General features: G+C 35.6%; 1 pseudogene; it reads right to left on the bottom strand.

The window, feature by feature from the left end:
- Window positions 1–6,371: 6,371 nt before the first annotated feature.
- LOC128244334 (glucose dehydrogenase [FAD, quinone]-like) lies at window positions 6,372–8,046 on the bottom strand (annotated as a pseudogene).
- Between the last annotated feature and the right edge of the window lie 6,354 nt (window positions 8,047–14,400).

The raw sequence follows: 14,400 nt of genomic DNA, 5'->3' as shown, positions 1-14,400 counted from the left end.
GTGTCTAGATAGTATGAGACTTCAGACAGAGTTTAATGAAATAGATATGAAGTTATATATTAAGAAAAATACCAAGGTCAGACGCGATAATAAAATGACAACTCAACCTACTTCGGAGTGGTCGCTGAACGTGATGTGCTTTAAATGAGAGCTGTGAATACATGCAACCTTCGGGATAGACGGAGTCAAATATGTTTTATTATGGCCGAGGTGTTCCGATTGGTGGAATGTGGAAGCACAGGTACCCACGGGTATTTGACGTTCGGGTACACGGGTAGAAAACAATACCCGATCATGCCCTAATTCAAAATATATCTCCGAGTATTTTATGATTAAAGTATATATACAGCGTTATACTGGATAGATGTATAGATATATGTTTCAAAAATATCTTTTATTGGGACTCGCTCATAATTTTGGACCAAAAATTAGTTTTCGCAGTTATGCATCTGAAAACACTTTTTCATCATTATTTTACTCTATGATCATAAAAGAATAAAAAAAATAGAAACACGACACCTTCACCAAAAGGCCACCAGGACTTTTACAAACATGCTGGATATGTTTACCTTTTAACAATGTATTGGTAACATAATGTGATCATGCCAATCAACCTATAATGAAACAATAAAGCCGTTATTGAGTGGCAATTAAAACTGTGGTATTCAAATTCGTTATTTGAGCAAATATCAATATTTACTGAAGGGTTCCAGCTTTTGGTATATCTGTATTTACACTGCTAATGGTTTGCAACTATTAAATTCGTCATGCATTTTTATTTCAAAATATGACCGAGTACATTTAACAGAAAATATAAAAATGGACAGCCTATTAAAACACCAATGTGCAAAGAGTTTTAAATAACTTATGTTTTTTACATGAGACAGATATTGCAAATTTAGCTTGCAGCTCATGTATAGATGTTATGATATAGACACGTGATCGTCTATATAGAAAATATATCTCGCAATGAATTTCAGGGGCCGGTTGCTTAAAACCTCTGTTAAAGGGACTGTACACCAGATCGACACCAAAAAACTTTATTTTTTTAACGAATCTCAGGACAATTATTTAATAAAATGTTTTACTCTTTGATATCATAATTGTAAATAAAATACCAAAATGTAAAAAAAAATCGAGTCGGAGACCGGGTTCGAACAGGTGACGCCAAAATTGCAGTCCAGTGTCGTATTCACTGTGCTACGAAGGCTTACTCTACACGGTTGGAATATTTAAGCCATATGCCTAACTTGGTAATATCACGTGATAACGTCGACTAGCCTATCACGCATAAGAAATGTACTCTACTAGGTAGACACACCAAGTATGGGTTTTAAATGGAAAAATACGAGAAAACTGTGAAAAATAAATTAATTATAAACTATGTGGTACTTCAGTTAGTAAGTTTCAATGCATTGTACAACACATCGATACCAAGTTTATGTCAGTTTTCGACAATTTTCTTTTTTTCCGCTATTTCATCATACGGAGTACAGCCCCTTTAAACATAACACTACGTTACCTGAACAGTCCATTAAATCATTAACTGAGCGTATTTTATGTTTATTTTTCACATAGAACGGTTTATCCTTGAGGTTAAATATCATTTTTATGTTACATTATAATACAATACATACACCCCGTTGGCTCAAACTCTCTTGGTTCGAATTCCTCGTTTGCTAGAACTGGATGTTAAGGACCGATTTCTTTATACTGTGTTTTCTCAAAATTCCTCATAGAAATGTGAATGCGAGCTAGTTTGAGGCCGACAATACATCATTTTACAATCATCAAAAGAATATATGCAACAATGATGTCGCTGTTTTAGCTGAGATTCCCCAATTAAATAAAAGCGCATAATGGTTTCCCAGTTTAGCGCGGAATGATATTTCCGACAGCTTGCAAGTCATCGTTTTAGCAACTCGCTGTCATTTTCAACAGAGTTATCCTCTTTCAAAAGCTTCCAATGAGCAATTGCATCACCTATGTTGATGACAAATTTCTTTCTAAGTTGTTTCACAGCAGTTTACCACAATGTCCGTTCTTCCGGGAAGCCAGTGTGTATATTTAACATGTGAAAGTCACGTGATGAGTTTAAATAAATATACCCACGATATTATTAAACTTGCTGGATTTTACGTGGTAGACTATCAAAGTAAATTTCGAAATGGAAAAATGTGGAAAAACTCCGAAAGATAGATGTGTCGTAAGCGATGTGATACGTCACTAAGGTGAACAAGTAGTTTTCATTGTATTATTAATATGCATAACCGCAACATAAATTGAATTTCGTCAAAAAATTTGCTCATGACGGCGGCTTTTTCAAACATAATTCCAAAATTTCGTTTTCTCATGTCGGCCGTTTTGCATAATGTTCTTCAAATTTTGTTCTTGTTTGCACAGTCAAATATCCGCCTACAGGCGAGAAACTATGTTTTACGTGGAACGCGTATGCAGGTGCGTAAAATATATTTTGAGAGCTAAAAAAAACAACCAGAAATGAAATAAATGCAAAATATGCAATAAAAACCGGACCCCCAGGGCGGTAATACTAAAATTGAGCATTGATCAGAACAAATCAGACATGACCAAATTGCCTTATGGAGCATATAAATATGTGATGTCACCTTTAAAAGGGACACCAAAGGTAACAATATCATTATTTAAGTTTTTAACTTCCGAATGACATTTGAATGTTTTTTAATTGCCATGACAACAAGAAAACATTCATCAATGAAAATGTGTTTCCATTGCAACTGATTTCTAAATATATTCCCAAACAACTAAAAGTGTTCTGGTTGCAAACCTATTATAGATAAAATGGTGTTACATTGCATTTAAGTTATCATATTATTTTATGACAAAACAAGCTTACGAAAACAGTATCAAAAAGATGTTTTGTATAACAATCGAATGAATTCATATCAGAAATACAAAATATAATCATACGCATCAATAACTGTTATTCCTCACAAATAACTTAAAATCAAAATTATTACTTCTGTGTACCATACGCAAATTGCTACAAAATGTTCCAGATTTTCAAATTGGTAGCCGGTGTTTATAAATTAAAGTCCCAGTGCCACCAAGTATTTAAGAATTAGAGAAAACAATGAAGTGCGTATATAACCATGATAAAGTCTCAGATTATGTTTGATAAAACCACGAGGCTCACACAATGCTTCATTTATCAGAAATGGATAGGAAATACTAAGGGAACCCCTACGTCTACCATTGACTCACTATATGCTTATGATATGCTTATGAAGTAGATTAGTTTGAAGAGCATAGCGCTTTGCACAAACAATATCTAACCAGTTGCCGGACGCTTTTCGATGCTTTAGGCTGGGGAAATAACTAAAGAAATACTGAACATTTTCAATTGAACATTCACATGGAGAAAATTAGTCTCGTGTTCCTAAAAGTATTTTTGATTAACAAAAAAATGAATAATGTTGTTTAGTGAAGAGTCGCCGATTTAATGTGTCAATACTAATTGTCTTATTACCTCCCTGTTCTTAGTTGAATTTGATTTAGCTTTCGATTGAACTATTTAAAAAAAAATACAGTGTACGTGTGATTTTTTATTATTATCTTTTTAAACAGCTTTGCCAATAAATTCTTCGTTATATGAAATATATGGCATTAAGAAAGACAAGTGCTATGCAAAGTTCGTAATGACGTTGTGCGCGCTAAAATTAGATTATACGTTCGGTTCTGGTGCATTTTGTTTTATGAATGCACGTTTTATTATCCTTGGGATTTAGAAATGTGTAAAAGGCTAAGATAAGTCATTTAGATAAACATACAAAAATACTCAAACATACTGTTACTTTAAGTAAATGTTTTTGTTCTAACATTTAGATAATATTTAATCATATAGCATGCTTTGGGAATTTATGTTTAAGTAGCTACGTGTTTAAAAATGCGTTCAACTTCCAAAGATGCATGTATTTATAGCCATAGTAAAAGTTTTGAGTATAACTGAAAACATATAAGATTATCTATAGCAGTTTATTTTATGAACGCAGAACGGTGCACTTGTTGCTTTCCATGAGGTCAGAATGGTGCTACCAAAATAAGACAAGGTGCAGCACCCTTCCATAACTCTGTAGCAAACACCCTATCTTATACACACTTAACATACAATCAAATGCAGTTGTGTTTGCATTGAAGCTCAGGTTAATAAGCAATATATTTGTAATAAAGTGTTTTTACATAATGTTTTTTGTTTCAAAACCATCAAGATACAGTGTTGCGGTAATGTTAATTTTAAAATTGATTATAATCACAAATATGACGATTAAACAGTTAACTGCATTGCAACTGCAGAACTTTGTTTGACTACATCCATTATGTAAATAATTCTCATCATTAATATAAACAAATCCCACCAAAATAAAGATTTGTTCACTTGATCATACGAACATAAACACAAGAAGAATTAAGGGTTTGTTTTTTAACAGAATGTTTTGGTATCCCCATAAAAAGCAGTATTTTGTATCTATTTCGCAATTACAGCTAGTTTATCTAAGCTTTATATATTTCTTCAGCCGATCGAAATGTAAGCACTTTTGGCTCTTCTGTGAGACTTCTTCTGTCCAATAGTCACTTGTGGAAAAGTAAAGTGAAGGTGAAAGTTAAAATACAAGAGTGAACTATTCAATTAAGTATCAATGTTATGTTTATCATGTTAAGGACATGCGATTTTGACAACCCATAAACTATAAACATGTAACGATATATTTTAAGTCTTAAATGATAAATGAAAGGACATGAGAAGCAAATTAATTTCAACTCTTATATGATAAATAATATGAAACCAAGGTACCTTGTCAAAAGATTGCCCTAAACATGTAGTTAATGTATTATCGTATTTGTACCGGGGATTGACGGATGATAGTTCTGAACTGATCGTGTTAGTACGCATACGTGAAAAGGACAACACGTAACTAAAACAGGTTTGCTGGTATTCATTAATACTAGGGATGCAAACGAATATTCGAATATTCGAATATTCGATCGAACGTTTGGTATTCGAATGTCAAAATAGGTATTCGAATATTCGATGTTTTTGTTGAAATAATAAATTAATACACTTTTTGCCTACAACTGTCATCTTCGTCTGTCTTGTTTTTACAACGACCCCTAATGCCATAGGTGTGAACTTGATGACACTATACACGCGTCATATCGGATATATCGCCGGGACCTATAAACAGTCCCCGTAATTTTGCATTTACTGGCTGTTAGACAAGTGACATAAAACACATTCCAATTATTTTGGGTACATTTAAATGACCATGCCAATTAAGGGTTTAAGAGATCGGCCTTTATACCAATGTTTTGTCTTCACTGCTAATCAAGCTTGGCGATATTGCTCAAATCGCCTTGATGATACGAAGGACATGTGCTAGTTACTGTTTCCATGTTTTCAATATAACGCTCTTGCGTACAAAAATTAACTGAAAGTGTATGGTTTAACGTTTAAGGATATATGTCCTGTATTGTTGTACAATACCTAAGACAAAAGCGACGTTTAGACATGGTGTCGTTTTCTATAAATATATTTCGTAAACATCAATCCCAGAACGAGGCTGCAAGTCCCACGTTGGCGCATATCGTCATTTAACCGGGACAAACGCAATTCCCTGATCTTATTTTGCATTTTTTACAAAAATGAACGCAGAGGTGTTTTTTTTGTTAAAGATATATTGCTTTTTCTTGGGATATATTTTGTAAATGGGAAATTCAGAGGCTAATTTGTGGAACAATAAGGGTCCGTCGCGTGTACCGAATACGACCAGGAAGGGTAACAGGGCCCCCACTATTACTTTAGTGAATAATAATAGTTTACTACAATTCTTAAAGGTTCATTTTGGTGTTCGAATATTCGAATATTCGATCGAAAGAATTACCGAATATTCGAATATCACTTTTGCCATTCGTTTGCATCCCTAATTAATACCTGAAGCCTCTTGAATAAGGGATGGCTTTAAAGTCATATCTGATGACCTGAGAAATACAAAAATACAACAAGAAAAGAAATGAAACTTAAAAGCATTAGACTTTTATATAAAATATTTGTACATACATGTAAATGTTTGTATCTGTTGCAAAAGCATGTTTTAAGTGTATGGCATGATAAACACTATATCAGGTACCTTTTACATGTTATATTTGTATTATCATATCTTTTTTCTATCCCTTAAAGGGGCTGTACTCCGTTTGACAAAATAGTGAAAAAAAGAAAATTGTCGAAAACTGATATTAACTTGGCATCGATGGGTACAATGCATTGAAACTTACTAACTGAAGTATCACATAGTTTACAATGTATTTAAGTTTAGCAGTTATTTCGTATTTTTCCATTAAAAACAATCTGCGGCACAATCCTTTTGTTTAGTACAAGTACAGAAGAAAGCGGTTGCGTCCACTTCAGCTATAGAGTTTATTCCTGTGGCAAACATTTTGTATCGGAGATCAGTGACCCAACTGTTCATTTTATTAAATGTAATACCGATATCTTCTGTAATAGGTGAATCATCATATGGATCATCTTGTGGTCTTGGAGGTTTTCGCCAACTGGAAGATCTGCCTCTACTTTGATATTAAGATCCTCTAGATGTTTCCTTGGCCCTATGCCCGAAAGCATAAGCAGCTGTGGAGAATTCACCGCTCCTGCAGATACAATGACTTCTTTATTTGCTTTGAAGAAATATTTCCTCCCATTCCTAATTGCATAAACGCCTGAAGCACGCTTGTTTTTAAATGCTATTTTTGTCACAAGACTGTGAATGCCAACATGAAGATTTGGACGTCCCTTTGTCCTCCCAAGGAACTCAAGAGACGTGCTGCTGCGCACTCCTTTGCGAATTGTAAGCTGCATTGGGCTCCATCCCTAGTGTATTTCCCCGTTGTAGTCGTTAAGCTTGTATCCCATTTCTTGTCCCGCTTTCAGATACACGTCGGCAATCGGGGTGACCCCACCCGTACTGACACCAATGTTGCCTCCTGTATTGTGATATTTTGATTATTTTAGAACGTCAATATGTCCTCAGATTTTAAGAAATATGGTAGAACATCTTCGTAACTCCATCCGTTGCAACCCATATCTTCTCATTCATCGTAATCATGGCGGCTTCCCCGCGTGTACTGCATTGCGTTAATAGTGCTAGAACCTCCAAGAAGTCTTCCACGTGGCCAGTATGAACGTTCCGCTATCATTCCTTGGTGGGAATATTTTTGAGGCACGGTATAGTACTCCCAGTCTGCACTGGTTTTCTGAAGGTTGAAGAATTGGATTGGAACGTGGTATGAGGCGTTGGTTGTGTAGTCTCCTCCAGCCTCCAACAAAAGAACGCGGGAACCGACGTCATCCGACAGCCTCGATGCAATGACAGCACCAGCTGATCAGGCACCGACCACGATGAAATCGTATTCGTCAAGTGTTTCGGTGACAACAGATGGCATCGATGGCCCTCGGAGCCACGTGAAGTAAATTATAGCACAGATGGCGATTAATATGCTCAATGTTTGCAGCGACTCCATGCTTCTGAAACATACAACCATTAAACTCTAACCATAGCACTAGTTATTTGTGTAAATAGTATGATCCTATATATGTCAAACAGAGTTTCATGAAATTGATATGATGTTATGTAAAAAGAAATGTTCCAAGGTCAGACGCGACAATCAAATGATTATTCAACCTATTTAAGAGAGGTTGCGCAGAGGTCTTTGTATTACTCTTAATGATTTGCCACATTTAGGTCGTCATACAAAAAGTTTTAGAAAAACTGACATGAGCGAATATCTTAAACAGAAAAAATGATACTCGACAGCTTCTTAAAAACACCAATGTACAAAGAGTTTTAAATAACTTATGCTTTTTACATAATGCAAAATTTAGCAAGCAACCCACATAAACCTTACCAAATATAGTGTGCAGCTTCTATTATGATTTTTTGTAGATACTCGTTAATCATCTGTACACAATATATATCTCGCAATGAATTTCTTTTGTTTTATTTTTCACAATCAAAGATTTATCCTTGAGGTTAAATATCGCTACCAAGTTATAATACATGTAACGATATCATTCATCAACGCATGAATACAAACGTATGATGTAGATTAAAGGGACAAGACACCAGATGGTCCCAAAATTGGCAAATATAGTATTTCCTCAAAAGCACCTAGACTTGTCAATGTAAGCTAGTATGAGGCCCATGATACGTCATTTTAAATGGTTAAAATAATAAACGCAACACTCATGTTGTTAAACATGAAATATTTAACGCGTTCAACGCTTTTTTTATCTTTCAATTCCGCGGGGCGAGCGTCGGCTAACCCTTTCAGCACATTGTGTCACGTAGCTGCATCTGAAGAATGAACGAGTATGGATAGTGAGGTGTGGGTGGCCAAAGGGAGCATGACGCCAGACATGACCCGTTTAGCTAAAACTAATACCAAGTTTAACCTTTTCTTAGGTTTTCATCTGAAATGTTAATAGAGTAGGTGGTGGTATGTGGATGGTTCCTTTTGAATGTCACTCTCCCAAGCGCCAAACATTTTATGCGGAAGCAGGGAGGAGAGGGTCCTCGTATGCGTTTCTAACGGCTTCTGATTGAATTTTGCATTTTTTGTGCAAGGCAACGTCACATTTAATCAAGTTACCTAAGTCGTCTAACTGACTATTTTTTGTGAAAGAACCAAGAAAAGGATTGCGGTAATGCTTTATTCAGCCATTGTGTATAGACTTTTTAACGACAGTATTCGGTTTTAAGCCAATTGTTTTTTATGGATGTACATTTGCATTATTGTTTGAATTATGGTATAGAATTGTGCAGGCTAAATGTCTTATTTGTGAAAAAAGTCATTTCTGATAAGAGTTATGTTTCCTTGACAATTAATGAAAATCTACTCCATTGTGGTCTTTCAGCCAGCGTACAGTTTCTAGCCTAGACATCCTGACCCCCTTCCGACGATATTTGATTTGGCAAATTCCCTATTCAGTATTGTAGTAGTTTTCTTTTTATTATTCATTCCCGCACCATGATTTTGAATAGTTTCAACAATATCTCATGACATATAGATCACGGCGGGGTCATGCTAAACATAATTCTCTATTTTATTTTTGCCATGTCGACCGTTTTGCATAAATAGTCTTCATACTTTGTTCATATGTTCACAGTCAAGCTTCCGGTTTTCGTTTGTGACTCGTGAATAAGAGGGGAATAGAAGGCAACTCCAAACGTGTGTCAGAGATGAGCGCCTGTCCCTCGTTAATGACATGATAAACGGATTAGCCAGATTTATTACACACGCACGGCTACAGTTCGGTTCATACATGTATTAATTATTATGCCCCCTTTTGAAAAAAGTGGGGTATATTGTTTTGCACATGTCGGTCGGTCGGTCGGTCGGTCTGTCTGTCGGTCGGTCGGTCGGTCGGTCGGTCGGAATACCAAATGGTTTCCGATCAATAACTTGAGAACGCTTTGACCGAGGGACCTCATACTTGGTATGTGTATTGGTCATCACCAGCAGATGAACCCTATTGATTTTGAGGTCAGTGGGTCAAAGGTCAAGGTCAGTGTGACCTTTACATGAAAAACGGTTTCCGATCAATAACTTGAGAACGCTTTGACCCAGGAACCTCATACTTGGTAGGTGTATTGGTCATGACCAGCAGATGAACCCTATTGATTTTGAGGTCAGTGGGTCAAAGGTCAAGGTCAGTGTGACCTTAACATGAAAAACGGTTTCCGATCAATAACTTGAGAACGCTTTGACCCAGGGACCTCATACTAGGTAGGCTTATTGGTCATGACCAGCAGATGAACCCTATTGATTTTGAGGTCAGTGGGTCAAAGGTCAAGGTCAGTGTGACCTTTACATGAAAAACGGTTTCCGATCAATAACTTGAGAACGCTTTGACCCAGGAACCTCATACTTGGTAGGTGTATTGGTCATGACCAGCAGATGAACCCTATTGATTTTGAGGTCAAAGGTCAAGGTCAGTGTGACCTTAACATGAAAAACGGTTTCCGATCAATAACTTGAGAACGCTTTGACCCAGGGACCTCATACTAGGTAGGCTTATTGGTCATGACCAGCAGATGAACCCTATTGATTTTGAGGTCAGTGGGTCAAAGGTCAAGGTCAGTGTGACTGTAAGCTGAAAAAAGGTTTTCTGATTGTCCATATTTTATTTTCTTATATAGTAGACAGTAGAAATTTATATGTCACTAAATGCATGAGTTGAAGTATCAGTTTTCAGTGAACATCTAGTTTACCTTTCTTTTCTCAGATTCATGTGCAGCATAAAAATTATTGTTGTAAATATATAAAAGCAATGTTGTAGAAAAAATGTTATGCAGAGGATGTAATTGAGTTTTCTGGTTTTCTGAAGGTCGAATATTTGGATAGGAACGTGGTATGAGGCGTTAGTTTTGTAGTCTCCTTCAGCTTCCAACAGAAGAACGCGGGAACCGACGTCCTTCGACAGCCTCGATGCAATGAAAGCACCAGCTGATCCGGCACCGACCACGATGTAATCAAATGCATTGTCAAGTATTTCGGTGACAACAAATGGCATCGATGGTCATCGGAGCCATGTGAAGTAAATTATAACACAGATGGCGATTGATACGCTCTACGTTTGCTTCGAAGCCATGGTTTTGACCCGTACAAAGATTAAACTCTAACCCTAGGCCACCAGGACTATTACAAACATGCTGGATATCTTGACCTTTTAAAATTGTAGTGATAACATAATGTGACCATGCCAATCAACCTATAACGAAACAATAGAGCCGTTACTGATCGGAAATGAATGTGGATTCCAGGTTTTTGGTATCTTAGTTCTTAACACTCCTAATGATTTGCAACAATTAAACAGCAACATATGAGCGAGTACCTTTTACAGGAAATATAAAAATTGACAGCCTTTTAAAACACTAATGTACAAAGAGTTTTAAATAACTTACGTTTTTACATGACACAAATTTGCGAATTTAGTTTGCAGCTCATTTACAGATTTTTTTGTATAGACACGTAAATCGTTTGTACAGAAAACATATCTGCAATGAATTGCAGGGGCCGGTTGCTCAAACCTCTGTTAAATATAACGCTACGTCACATTAACAGTCCGTTAAAACCTCAACGGAGCGTAATTTATGTTTATTTTTCACAAAGAACGTGTATCCTTGAGGTTAGATATCATATTCATGTTACAATACATACACTCCGTTGGCTCGAACTCTCTTGGCTATAATTCGTCGTTGGCTCGAACTGGATTTTAAGGACCGACTTCTTTATACTGAAGGTAAAAAATCCCGCTTGGCTCCAATTTTTCGAGGCTCGAAGTGTTTTCGCTGGTCCCTGGGAGTTCGAGCCAACGGGTTGTCATTGATCAGCGCAAACAAACGTACGTTCACGGACCTATAACCATAAGGTCCGTGGTATGATGTTGATTAAAGGGACTAGACACCAGAAGGTCCCTAAATCAGAATATACAGTATTTCCTCAAAATTTCCCCTTGAATTGTGAATGCGAGTTAGTATGAGGCCGACAATACATCATTTTACATAATCAAAAGAATAAACGCAACAATGATGTCGCTGTTTCAAAGCTTAAAAATAGCGCGTAATAGTTTCCCAGTTAAAAAACCCGCGGAATGTTTTTTTTTCGACAGCTTGCAATATTTATGCGAAAAGCTACAAAAACAAGCTCAGTAGCAAAAAGTTTAAACATAAACCCAGTTTAATGGCCCCGGGTAAACGCCAAAGACATAAAAGATAAAATCACAAACAAGACACATGGAAAAAACAGCACAAAACTCCACAAACAGCACAGTGCATACTTACTATATATAAAAAAAACTAGGTATGTTTATCAAGGATTGTTAGGTACCGCCTTAGAACGGTCAGTTAAATGTAAATTTACTGGGGGGGGGGAGGTTAAACCAGTTTAAGTGCACAAACCTCACTCTTATCCCATTAATCCTAAATAAAGATAAAACGCAAAAGCTAAATCTTATCAAAGTATGCATTAACATGATGATGCAAGTCATGTGATCGCTACACACACTAAACTGTCAATAAGCGTTTAGCAACTCGCTGTCATTTTCACCAGAGTTAGCCTCTTTCAAAAGCCTCCAGTGATCATTTGCATCACCGATGTTGATGACAGATTTCTTTCTATGTTGTTTCGCATCAGTGTCCGTTCTTCCGGGAAGCCATATTGTATATTTAACATGTGAAAGTTCAAATAAATATACCAACGCTATTATTAAACTTACTGGTTTTACGTGGTAGACAACCAAAGTAAGTTTCGAAATGGAAAAATGTGCAAAAACTCCGAAAGATAGATGTGTCGTAGGCGATGTGATACATCAGTGAGTAAGATGCAATGCGTTGTACATAAGGATTTCACTTTTATGTAAGTTTTTGACAATGTTTTTGTTTTTCTTCCAATTGTATCATCTGGTGTCTAGTCCCTAAGATATTGGTTGGCGCATATCAATTTTGATTGTTTGCCTTTAATTTTAACACGTTTAATCTTCTTACACAGTCATTGAAATATAACATATAAAAAGTAATGTGCTAATATTTTATATTAATTTCCCTTTAAAACATCATTAAACAGCTAAATATAATAAAAATGAGTAAATTGTATCAAAAGTACATCATCATCATCATCATCATCATCATCATCCAAATGTGTATTGACTTTTGTCCTTGGGTTTAAGCCCATAGGTTAAGATTTACATTTTCACATTTTTTTGTATTTTGAATACGAACTTGTGCAAGCTGAATGTATTTTATGTAAAAAAGGCAATTTCCTGTTTGATTTATGTTTGCTTGTTAACTAATGAAATTCTACTTTATAGTGATCTTTTAGTGAGGCTAGCGTTCAGGACCTAGCCCAGATATCAATACCCCCAACCCCCAAATGCGACATTTTGCCTGCGTATAAAAATACTTCCAAAATGAGAACTAAGCCATAAATTTGCCTGTCCTATAATATTACCTCGCAGTTTTTTTTGCGATATTTGATTTGGCAAAATCTCTTTATGGTCTTAGCAGAATCCTAAACAACTGTTTGATTATTTATACTAGGAACAGGATGATATTATTCATGAGGAGAAATCACCGCGTCAGCTACTAGTTCACTAAGGTTAACAAGTAGTATTATTAATATGCATTACCGCACCATAAATTTCTAGATATATTCTCACACAAGTAAAAGTGTTTTTGTTGAAAAACCACTAAAGATAAAATGGTGCTATTTAAGTTATCATATCATTTTATGGCAAAACATGGTCTACGAAAAACAGTATCAAAAATATGTTTTGTATAACATAATCGAATGAATTCAAATCAGAAATACAAAATATAATCATACGCATCAATAACTGTTATTCCACGCAAACAATTTAAAATCAAAATCATTACATGTGTGGACCATACGCAAAATGCTACAAAATGTTCCAAATTTTCAAAAAGGTAACCGTTGTTTGTAAAAAAAAGTCCCAGTGCCACTAAGGATTTAAGAATTAGAGAAAAAAAATAAAGTGCGAATATAACCATGATAAAGTCTCAGATAACGTTTGATAAAACCACGAGGCTAACATAATGCCATTGACTCACTATATGCTTATGATATGCTTATGAGGTAGATAAGTTTGAGGAGCATAGCGCCTTGCACAAGCAATATCTGGCCAGTTGCAAGTAGATTATACGTTCGGTTCTGGTGCATTTTGTTTTATGAATGCATTTTTTATCACCCCAGGGATTAAGAAATGTAAAAGAAAATAAGATAAGTCATTTAGAAATACATACAAAACAATATTTACATCACTGAAACATATTGTTTATTAACGTAAATGTTTTTGTTCTAACATTTAGATAATATTTAATCATATACAAGTGTGAGCTATTCAATAAAGTATCATGTTATGTTTATCATGTTAAAGACATACGATTTTGACAACCCAAAACTGTGAAAATGTTTAACTACTGTATATTTTAACTCTTTAATAATAAATGAAAGGACGTGAGGGGCAATTTCAAGTATTAAATGACGAATAATATGAAACCAATGTGTCTAACCAAAGATGCACTCTAGACATGTAGTTTGATGTATTATCGTCTTTATTTATTACTGTCACAGGTGCATAATTCCAGTAATGTTTCGCGCATTTTCACATAAATGTACCGGGGATTGACGGATGATAGTACGGAACTGACCGTGTTAGTATGCATACGTGACTAGGACAACATCTAACTAAAACAGGGTTGCTGGTATTCATGAATATCTAATGCCTCTTGAATAAGGATTGGCTTTCAAGTCATTTTGATGACCTGAAAAATACAAAAAATACAACAAGAA

Source organism: Mya arenaria, chromosome 8 (genome assembly GCF_026914265.1).
Source record: "Mya arenaria isolate MELC-2E11 chromosome 8, ASM2691426v1".
Taxonomy (NCBI): domain Eukaryota; kingdom Metazoa; phylum Mollusca; class Bivalvia; order Myida; family Myidae; genus Mya; species Mya arenaria.
The sequence above is the reverse complement of the archived record's forward strand: the minus strand, read 5'-3'. Positions and strand labels throughout refer to the sequence as shown.